This window comes from Nilaparvata lugens, unplaced genomic scaffold (assembly GCF_014356525.2).
Source record: "Nilaparvata lugens isolate BPH unplaced genomic scaffold, ASM1435652v1 scaffold6958, whole genome shotgun sequence".
Classification (NCBI taxonomy): Eukaryota; Metazoa; Arthropoda; class Insecta; order Hemiptera; family Delphacidae; genus Nilaparvata; species Nilaparvata lugens.
In genome coordinates this window covers 1-11,564 of record NW_024092709.1, presented here as the reverse complement: position 1 = coordinate 11,564, position 11,564 = coordinate 1, and the positions used below count along the sequence as shown (strand labels likewise).

The window sequence follows — 11,564 nt, the reverse complement described above, 5'->3', positions numbered from 1 at the left end:
ACAACACCAAACTTTTATACAAAACTGCCAAACTTTGAATGAATTCTACATCTTCTTATGCTATCTTTTCTCTATAGTATCACCATAAATGATACAGAATCACCACACATGATACAGTATCAACACAATATGATACAGTATCATCTTAACTTGATATACAACACCAAAATTTTATATAAAACTTCCAAACGTTGAATGAATTCTACAAGCAATGGGATATCTTAAGCTGCGTACACATATACGCGCTTCTAACCCGCACCGAGCACGCTCCGCCCTCGTTCCTCCATCGTACCGCTGTCGCTCCGCCCCCGCTCTGCAGTCGCACCCATCATGAACGTTACGGAAGATGTTAGATCTTCTCGCGTTCCCCAGTCGAACCACTCTTGCTCACGGTCGATCATCAATCGCTCTGCTGGAGTGACGTTCGGTTGCGGAGCAGAGCGAAAGTCTGTACGCACCTTTATAATGCTATCTTTTCTCTATAGTTGACCGAGCGAAGTGAGGTCTAAGATTCAAGTCGACGGTTTGGCATTTCTCTTAATGTTTAAATGTTTATATGTTAATATGTTTTTATGTGATGTTTTAATGTTTTATATGTTGTATAATGTTTTTATGTTGCGCATTTACGGCGAAACGCGGTAATAGATTTTCATGAAATTTGACAGTTATGTTCCTTTTTAAATTGCGCGTCGACGTATATAAAAGGTTTTTGGAAATTTTGCATTTCAAGGATAATATAAAAGGAAAAAGGAGCCTACTTCATACGCCAATATTACCGTAAAAATCAGACTATAGAATTATTCATCATAAATCAGCTGTCGAGTTGACTATAAATTTATTGCATGCTATGACGCATGCAATTCAATATCTCAATGTAACTTGGTAAAAAATTAACAGCTGTGTAGACTATAAATGCCTCATTGAATGCAATTTTTATGCACTATTAAATAGGATGCAAAGAACTTATAACAGCTCGTCTGGGCGCCCAGATGTCTTCTGGTTTTCTCGCGCTAAATTCTGGAAAGCGTTATATGTTAATTAAATCTTGTGTAAGCATGATCTGATCAAATAAATAGTTAGTGTATCAGTGTGGAAGTGTGTTATGGTTTGGACGTCGTTACAACTGCGCGAGGTCTACTTCCACAGAACTACTAGTATCACCATAATGATACAGTTCACCACACATGATACAGTATCAACACAATATCATCTTAACTTGAGCATTTATAAATTTATATAAAACTTCCAAACTTTGAATGAATTCTACATCTTATGCTATCTTTCTTTATGATTCAACTATCTTTTGTATTTATTCTTTGTAGGAATAATAGTGATATATATCATGGTTGAATCTAAAAAGAGTTTTATAGTTCTCAACTATTGGTTGTGATCGTATCTGGTATAGTTTCCTCTTCCTCAAACGAATTAGTTGAGCCATTTTACTATGAGCAAAAGGTGATAAGCTGCTCTAGACTAGACTCACCTTTTTTGAAGCATTTGCTTCAAACGTTGAGCAAATGCTCTATTTTATTCATACAATTTTGAGTAGAAGCTTTTACTTTTGAGCAAATGCTCAAACAATTTTTTGATGAGCATGAGCAAAAGGTTTTGCTCACGTTTATTCATAGAAAATGAAGCATATGCTCCATATTTTAGAAATATAAGCAAATGCTCAACTTTATTCATAAGGCCCAATGAAAAACGCTTTTCCATCACTGTTTTAGAGTTGGATGTCGAGGTTCAGTGCCTGATCAAAATACAGTGCTTTGATGGGTTGCAGCGTTTATAAGACTTGTTCAATGATAAAAAAGAAACCACCTGGTCTTCGCCGTTCAGTTAGTACTCTGGAGAATGTAGACCGAGTCAGTGTCGTCTAGTCCTGAAACCATGTAGTCGAGTCGATCGTCTAGGACTAGTAACAACTGCCGTTCTGACTCGGTCTACATTTTCCGTTCTACGAACTGAACGGAGAAGATGTTATGTTAATGAAATACTGCCATTATAACGTGGGCCTCTCTACAGATAACTTGGTAGAACTAAAAAAAAAATGATAATAATGTTAATTGGACTACAATAATATTGATTGAATGATAATAGGTGAACAAACCTGGTTGCCTAAGGGGCCGTCACTGGATGGGTGACCTTTCTCCATGCGCTCATCGAGGGCTGCTAGAAGTTTTGTCCTGCAAAATATTGATCATTTCATAACTGAAAAATACATTTTTTTATAAATAAGATATAATTGATTATTTTTAACAAGAATGAACAGTTAATATTACGTCAGATATACCGGTATTAGCTATCCTGTATAGAAAGCACTGACAAGGCAGAGAATCGACATCGTTGTTCTCCTATCATTCTCCAATGCCATAATAAAAAAAGTAAATTCGTATGGCTTTTGTTGGTGGGGAGTCCCTTGCGGGAAGGTCCCACCGCCTGAATATATAATTTGAGCCGTCAATGGGCCTTACGACTGTCATACTTCAGCCGGGACCGACAGTTTAACGTGTCCATCCGATAACACGGGAGTGATCTGGTTAAAAAACTTTTTGGTAATGAGAGAGTTTGATCCCGGGATCTCTAAAGGTGCGTACAGATATACGCGCCGCGAACATGAGCAATTCACTTTTAATCAGCTGATGCCAAGCTTTTTATATCTGTATCTTACCGTTTCTGTAAAAATACAGATATAGTCAGCTGATTAAAAGTGAATTGCTCATGTTCGCGGCGCGTATATCTGGGGCCTATTTCACAAAGGTACAAGTATTGTTACCAACAATGATTACGCACAAGTACTTGTAGCTACAAGTTTACAAGTACTCACGTTTCACAAAATGTATGATCAACAAGTTTACAATTTTACAAGTCTACAAGTACTTCAATAGAAAACATTACCTGCTTGTGCTGAAGCTACTACATGCATTCTACAAACATAACCTAGTATACAAATTCCGAATCAGGAATATTGTGGAAGTTGACAACTTCCACCTTGAGCTATGAAGGTGGTTTTTTGTAGAAGTTATGCTGTTCCTATTTCGGAACTAGGAAACATACTCGACTGTAAAGAAAACATATGGTTTCATCTTAGACCAGTTATAGAATAGACACGCTGGGAAGTCTAGCCTCTGAAGCCAACATCTACTGCCATATCTCCAAATCGGGACGTCATCATCGGATAGAAAACTTTCAGATTGTGTCTATTTCAGAAGGATGTAAATTATTATTCATTAGAATGGTAAACTCCAGCTGCGCTCCCGCTGAAATAGACACAATCTCCTATGGAAAACAATGTAAACAAACTCTACAGAAAAGTTTTCCATCTGATGCTGACGTCACGATTTGGAGATTTGGCAGTAGATGTTGGCTTCATCGACTTTCAGTATGAATATACAATAGGCCGTGTCTATTCTATAACTGGTCTAAGGGTTTCATTACAGTAGAGTATGCTGTAATGAGAATCATATGTTTATTTGTTCTGTAAACAGCTGTTTACCGGCTTGATTTCATACATAGAAAACAGCTGAGATTGAATGACTATACCTAAATAAGCAGCTTGAAACATGTGCTTGTGCCAGCTTCTTTAGCTCGTGCTACCATAGAGAAATGATGGCGCAAAAAGATATCCTAGATATCCTAGAAGATTGGATATCCTAGATATCCTAAAGATATCCTAGATATCCTAAAGATATCTAGGATATCCTAAAGATATCCTATGGAATAGGGCGTTTATGTCCCAATTTTCACTGTTAACTCAAGCTGATAGTCCAACGTGAAGCTATGTGACGCTGGTAGTCTATCATACTGTGGTCGTTCTTACACTCTCACCCCAACTAAACAGTAATAATAATAATAATAATAATAAAACCTTTATTTGTACAAATAGACAAGTTAGAACACATCTAAATATACAGAATAATAGTAGGTTTTCAACGTACAGAATGACAGCTCAAGGCCTTTGTAAGTTGCACAAATCAAAAATGAAAAGAGAAAAAGTTCAGGTACATTGATATGAATGTCTTTGAGTTGCACAAAATAACAAATAGCTTTGTGTCGTGCAAATTATCAGTATAGCAAGTTTGCCAGTATTAAAAAATATACACTGTGAGAGACTCAAGCTTTGCTTTAAAAAACTTCACTGGCACGAAAAAGTCCATTCTTTCAGAAAGCTTATTTGCACTTCCAATGCTTCTTTCTGCTGTCGATATGTAGCTTCGTATAACGGGTTTGAACACATGAAACCGTCTAAAATGGCGAGTCGGTACAATCAAGTCGATCCCACGTTCACCAACGGTAATTTGACCATGAAGGCAAGCATGTATAAACATGGCATCGTTCTTCTTCCTCCGCCATTCCAAGTTTTCCAAGTCTATGGCCAAGCACAGCTCCCTGTAGGATAAGTCTTCTGAGCCTGGAATGAAGCGTCGCATCGAGTACTTAACGAATTTTCTCTGTATCCCCTCCAGCATGACGGATGTGCAGAGTCTATCCCGGTTCCAGATGGCTTCTCACAAGTGCTGTGTAGAGACACATCACTGTATTGGCATTTTGGAAATCCCTCGAAATCCACCTCATGATGCCAAGCCACAGAATAGGTACAGAATGGAAACTTGCAATCAAACGCCTATCTAACCAATGCTTTTTACATAACGCAATTACTAGACAAGTCACGTGACCTTAGGAAGTTGTAGAGACACATCACTGTATTGGCATTTTGGAAATCCCTCGAAATCCACCTCATGATGCCAAGCCACAGAATAAGTACAGAATGGAAACTTGTAATCAAACGCCTATCTAACCAATGCTTTTTACATGACGCAATTACTAGACAAGTCACGTGACCTTAGGAAGTTGTAGAGACACATCACTGTATTGGCATTTTGGAAATCCCTCGAAATCACCTCATGATGCCAAGCCACAGAATAGGTACAGAATGGAAACTTGTAATCAAACGCCTATCTAACCAATGCTTTTTACATGACGCAATTACTAGACAAGTCACGTGTTCTTAGGAAGTTCCAATCCTGGTCTTCTGATTGGCTTGTGGCAGTGAACGAGATCAATTGATCCGGATCATTAAAGTGATCCGAACCTACCATCAATAGTATTACAATGCGGCGCTTCCTAACAAGATGGCCTATTTTTGCGTCAGGGTACTAGCCAAGTTTCCATACTGTATGTATACTGTGGATAAGCTTCATCTAGTCTTGGCCACAACATTCTCCACAAGTGAAGTGAACAGTAACTTGGGATCAAATTGAACTCCCAGATCCTGAACACTATTTACTCTTCTGACATCTTCCCTTCAATCTTGTATGTAGCTATAAGTGAGACAATTTTCCTGGTGAATAGACAGTAGTCGACAGAAATCGGCTTGAAATTTGGATTATAAACTACCTATACCATGAGATATCTTCTTATGTTATCCTTTCTCTATGGTGCTGCTCTGTATATTATGTTATATTTGCCAAAAAACATTTGTATCTATATAATATATAAAAGCGAAATTGCACTCACTGACTGACTGACTCACTCACTCGCATAACTAAAAATCTACCGGACCAAAAACGATCAAATTTGGTAGGTATGTTCAAAGTTAGGTTTAAAGTTTGTCTTTTAGCATGTATATTCTTCTTATTCTCTTAATTATAATTGAAAAATGTCCATACCATATGTTAATATAGAACTATAATCTAGAGAAAGTACCTCTTCGAAACAGTTCAATCAGAGCTATTCCTGGGAATATTATATTACTAGCCGTCAGGCTCGCTTCGCTCGCCATATCCGTTTAGCCAGACGTTTAGTCTGGACCCCCGACTGGATTGTCCTAACATATGATAAAAATACTCGAATGAAAAATGCAGGCGAGCGAAGCGAGCCTGCTGATCTCATTCTTGGACGATTCAGTCGGGGGTCCAGGGGGCGGAGCCCCCTGGCTAGACGGATATGGCGAGCGAAGCGAGCCTGACGGCTAGTTATGAAGATAAACCTTTGCTGTACCAAGGAAGCAAAATGGAAGTTTCACGTGGGAAAATTCCACAATATTAAAATGGAAGTTTATTATATTCTGCTTCTGATAACATTTTTCAATAAGTAAGAGAAATAAGTTATTGTGATCTGTATTATTTACTCACTGGTTAGATGTTGCTGATAAGTATTCGGCCAAAAGCCTGAGAGGCTGCAATGCACTCGGCGATGACTGGTTGATCTCGTCCAAAACAATACGCAACTTTTTCTGCGCCAAATAAGCTCTGTAAAGGAATATATCTCGCTCCAGGGCTACCTCGGGAGAGCTGGGCTGCAATAGAAAATCGCTTATTATTGTCTTGGAACAGTATTGACTCACTCTAGTGGCGGTGGAGAAAGATAAGAGAATAGCGTTGCCGATTCTCTGCCTTGCCACACCCTAACAAGGGTATGGAACTACTGAGATATTGCAATTATTCAACTGCTAATGAATTAATTATTATATTATTATTATTAGACGAAAATCAAATAAATGTTGTAATTCACCCCGAAGATTCTGCTACTGCAAATATTGACAACAGGTAAACAGCTTTGAGGAAATTCGATGAGCGCCACTATTCAAAAATTATTGTCAGCCGGGACTGGACTGCCGGGATTTGAGCAGAACCCGGACTGGTCTGGCCCATGTCAATCAGCCTCTGTTGGCCAGGGATATGCCTGCTGTGCGGTTTCGAGGGGCGTTGAAGAACCTGCTGTACTCGCTCCGTGAGTTCTATATGTTGGAATTGGAGAGCAGTGTGGTGAGTGCTTATTTTCTTATTTGATTTCTGCCTTAGGGCAACTGTTTTTCTCACATTTTCTTGTGTCCCAGTGGGCTTCACTTCAGTGATCCCTTTTATGGACCTAATCAATTAATACTAAAATAAATATTGAGAGTATAAAGGCAAACATACACAACAACAGACAGACGGACGTATAAGTGCGTTGCAACAATCTAATGCGGCATCCACACGTTGGCTCAATGCGTCTTAATGACGACCAGCGCTGGTCTTCATTGGCCTTCGTTGGCCCATCGCTCCGATCTTTGTCGAGCGAAGGCCAGCCCAACAAGGGCCAGTGAAGGCGAACGCTGGCAAACCACCCATCCACACTCTTGTCAAGTCAACCAATGCGTTCTGTTTGTCTTAGGCTCCGCTGTATTTTTCTGTTTAATTGAGTGCTATAGGCCTATTTGTTATTAATTGTGCTACTTTTACTATAGTTTTTATTGTGTACCTTTAGTTGATATTATCAACCTTCAGCTCAATTTTCAATATGGCATTAATAATAATAATAATAATAATATAATAATATATTTATTACCATTTGGTTTACAAAAAACATTGGTCATCGTCACAAGTATACAAAATAATACAAAATAATTAACAATACAAAAGTCTACACAGCTAAAACACAATTACATCTAAAATTACTTATTAAACAGATTAAAACTAAGTATACACAGCCTAAACATACACAATAGTAACAGATTTACATAGACTGTGAAATTTTATAAAATTCAGGTACCTGTAAAGTCCACTTCTTATTAGGCTTTCCTAACTCTATCTTTATATTGGGTGGCATCTAGGTCTCTTACCAATGACGGAAGGGCATTATAAAATCTGAGAGATTGGGCCCTGAAACTTCTCAATGATGCGTGGAAGAGCACAATTCGACCCTATATTACTCGCCCCTCTTGTATTGTATGTATGCCTATCAGAGTTGAGGCTAAATTTATCCAGGTTCTTTTGACATAACACAGACACTCCAGGACATACATAGAAGGAAGAGTCAGAATTCTATTATCAATAAACAAAGGTCTACAATGACTACGTGCATTTACGATGCGAAGCTCAGTGTAGCGAAGGCTTGCCAACGATGGACCTGATGGGGCACTGGTCACATTGCAGTGTGGATGGCAAGGCAAGACCAACGTGGCCAAGCTTACCAGGCTGGGTGAGCACCTGGGCCAACGTGTGGACTATAGTGAGGTCCACGTTATAATGGCAGTGGATGAATATAGGAGAACAAAATTGCCGATTCTCTGCCTTAATTAACTATATTTCTACATTGTTAAGAACGGATTCGACAACGTTTTGGAGCTAGATAGGATAGTGCTATAAGCTTTATTGTCGGATGATAGCAACACCAATGTCAATCAATACTGCCATTACAACGTGGGCCTGACTATAGGCATAACACTTGGAGAAAGAGGCCCAAAGCCTTGGGGTAATGTAAAAATTGATAACCTATGGTATAACCAATATTATGCATTTGAACCAGATTAAAACTCCACCAACCAAATTAAGAGTTGCATTTACTTTTAAATGCTGAGTTCCTTTGTATTATTCTTATAAACGCCCTTAATAATGGAGAGGTAGTAGGCTATGCTTATTGCCTACTATACTAACCAAAGCAAAGTGTCAAACCCTGCTTATATTTTAATGCTCTATTATTATGACAATATTAAAAAAAATATTATAGACTCACCTTTAATTTTTGAGCTTCTTAATGCATTGTTTTAATTTCCAATGTAGTATGAATTTTTAATCAAACAGTTCTACTGCACGTTCTGACGTGGAGAGGTAACCATTTTCAAATTGGTTTATCGAAATAAAAATATAGCTGAATATTGCAAATAAACTGTGTATTCACAACACAGCGCTATGTAGATTATTAGATATTTGTTTGATTTACAGTAATTAAATCTTATTACTTTTTAATATGAAATAGATTCTTATAATTCTAACCTAAAAATGTGAAAACGTCAACGTCAACACAAACCTGGTATCGATTAGTCTTTGACAGTAGTACTATCGATATTTTAGTATCGATACTTGAAAGCTATATCGAAGGGAAAACATCAAATCACAAATCACACAGAAAATGAAAATGAATTTCCAGGAGCTTTTCCAGAGCAGATATCTCAAAAATAATTATAATACTTAATACTGTACTAGGCAGAACGTTAAAAAAATCTATTAAGCTTCATTTTTGTATGGTTGTCATGTCGCTGGAACGCATTTTTTTTCAAGATAAAGGCTTGTACTGTACCGGTACTGCAAGCAAAAAATGGAAAAATAATGAAACTTTTAAAGCACTCTCTTATTACTTTTTAGAACATGGGGAGAGTTAAGAATAATTATGTCCACCTACTTACTAGTCCGAAGGAGCTGCAAAGAAAAAAATTCTGTTTCAATATTCTCTCAAAATTTCTTTGTGGACTGATCTAGTTATTGTTGCAGAACTGAAGGCTTCACAGCACTGCTGCAAAGCTGCAAAATTCCCATGAAAATCAATGAGATAGAAAAAATTTACATCAAATTGAAGAGAATTTAATGCTCTTCAGAGCCATGATAAGTTCTAATTTTTCTCATTAATTGTTTCAAAGTTATATAAGGTCAAAAAGAGAAAAAATTAGACCTTTTTCAAAAAAATGTACAGTATTTCCAAGAGAAGATATGGAATCTTGAAAACGATCTAAGATATGAAAAGATTTGTCATATAAACCTTGCAGAGAATTTTATAAGCTATCATTTTGTATTTTTGGAGAGAATATGCAAAAACCTGAAAAATATTACCTTTAAATCGCCACCACCTCATTATCATAGTGGGTAAGGATGAGGACTTTTGATGGTATATGTTTACCCCTTAAATCAATTCGAGTGGTGGTTGAAAAAAACCTATAACTTTTATTCATTCATAACTCTACCTTCATTGTATTATCATTCATCCCATCATCATCACCTAGGTTAAAATACTTCTAGAAAGTCGCCTTTGTAAAATAATAAATATAACTATTTTAAACAAGGCTGCTAAGACAAAATTGACAGGAAAAATATTTATTTCATCAATAATAACATCAAAATGTATCCTCGAAATTTAGAATTTCATGAATTTGAAATGATTGTTTCATAGATTTAGACTGCAGGCGTAAATAATAATATGAAGAATTAATATGTAGGAAAAGTTCAGGTATTTATTTGATATAATATCCAGATCGAAAAGCTTTGAAAAATAGTACAATAGGCTATTTTCAACTGCTGCAAATTTTATTATTCATTTGTCTGCTACCATATCGTACTCCCACTGGAAGACTAAAAAAAGACAAATTCTAACCACTTGTAGAGCTGGGTCTTCTAAAATCATTTATGAGCTTGAAAACACTTCAAGGTGATTTGGAAATCCACCTATAAAGCTTTAGATCCACTCATATCTCATTTCATTACCCTACACAAGATATGTAAGGTAAGAAGAAGAATGATATAGATATTATGTATAAGATATCATATAAATGACTACTATAATGAAGTTGAAGAACCGAGAATAGGCCTAAACCACCATTGGTAAATTATGATCTATATGAAAAATTTCGAGTTAAGGCAGTGCAAAGGCTAAAAATAAACTTCTACTCGTGATATATTTCTAAGTTTTTCGATTTGTATATCATCAAGCTATCAAAATGAAAAAGTTATCTCAGGAAAACATTTTTTTCTGATCATTACTTTTTGAGATATGAGCGCCTAAAATTAAAATTTTTGGGACAACATTTCAAATTCGGTAAGAGATAAATCCATGAGATTTGAGGATAGATTCTTCATGGTATTGTTGATCTGGTTAAACAAAAATATCAATTTTTAAGATAGTTATTCAATTTACTAAAAATAACTTTTAGTTGAGTTATTTTTGGTTATTTTTGGTAAATTGAATAACTTTCTCAAAAATTGATATTTTCAGAAAATTTTTATTTTACTAGATCAACAATACCGTGAAGAATCCATCCTCTAAATCTTATGGATTTATCTCTTACCGAATTTGAAATGTTCTGTCCCAAAAATTTAAACTTTAGGCGCTCATATCTCAAAAATTAATGATCAGAAAAAAATGTTTTCCTAAGAAAACTTTTTCATTTTGATAGCTTGATGATATACGAATCGAAAAACTTTGAAAAATATCACGAGTAGAAAGTTTATTCTTAGCCTTTGCACAGCCTTAATAAGTTCAGTAGTTCAGACGTGATGGTGCGTAATTCGTGTATTTCCTATCCCGTACATGTAAAAGCCAATAATTATTCTCTCCTTTATTATATTGCAGATGAGCTCGTATCAACTAGCATTTTATTCTAACAAGAGCTGGTAATAGCAATTCCTTAGAAAAATATAGGATGAGTATCACGTCATATTGTTATAAATAGACCAAATTTTGCTTCTGTATTTAATTCTTTAGAAATACATTTGAATTGTTACCTATTTATTTACAAAGACAACTCTATACAAGTAGGTAGTTCAAGCCCAGATTATGTTGAGAGGATGAATGATAATACAGTACAAATTATTCATTCAATTTCAATTTTTTAAAATTGAAATTGGTCAAATATGCTTCTATTATTTGTGATGATTTCATGAATGGATTAATAGAGAGATGATGAATAGCAGAAATGAAACTTGAGAATGAGTAGCTGATATGAAATGAGAGAGAAATGAAACCTGAATCACCTGTTAATCCATACTCAAGCAGCTTTTACAAAAAAGTTATTTACAGAATGTTGATAACTTATCCTT

The 11,564-nt window shown here is 36.1% G+C and overlaps 1 long non-coding RNA gene across 1 annotated transcript; it reads right to left on the bottom strand.

Moving 5' to 3' along the window:
• Nucleotides 1-2,082: 2,082 nt before the first annotated feature.
• Nucleotides 2,083-8,787, bottom strand: LOC120356510. The gene is made up of 3 exons (XR_005574055.1): nt 8,494-8,787; nt 6,132-6,295; nt 2,083-2,183 (listed from the first exon to the last, which is right to left on the bottom strand). It is a non-coding gene; the product is annotated as an uncharacterized LOC120356510 (long non-coding RNA).
• Nucleotides 8,788-11,564: the final 2,777 nt, after the last annotated feature.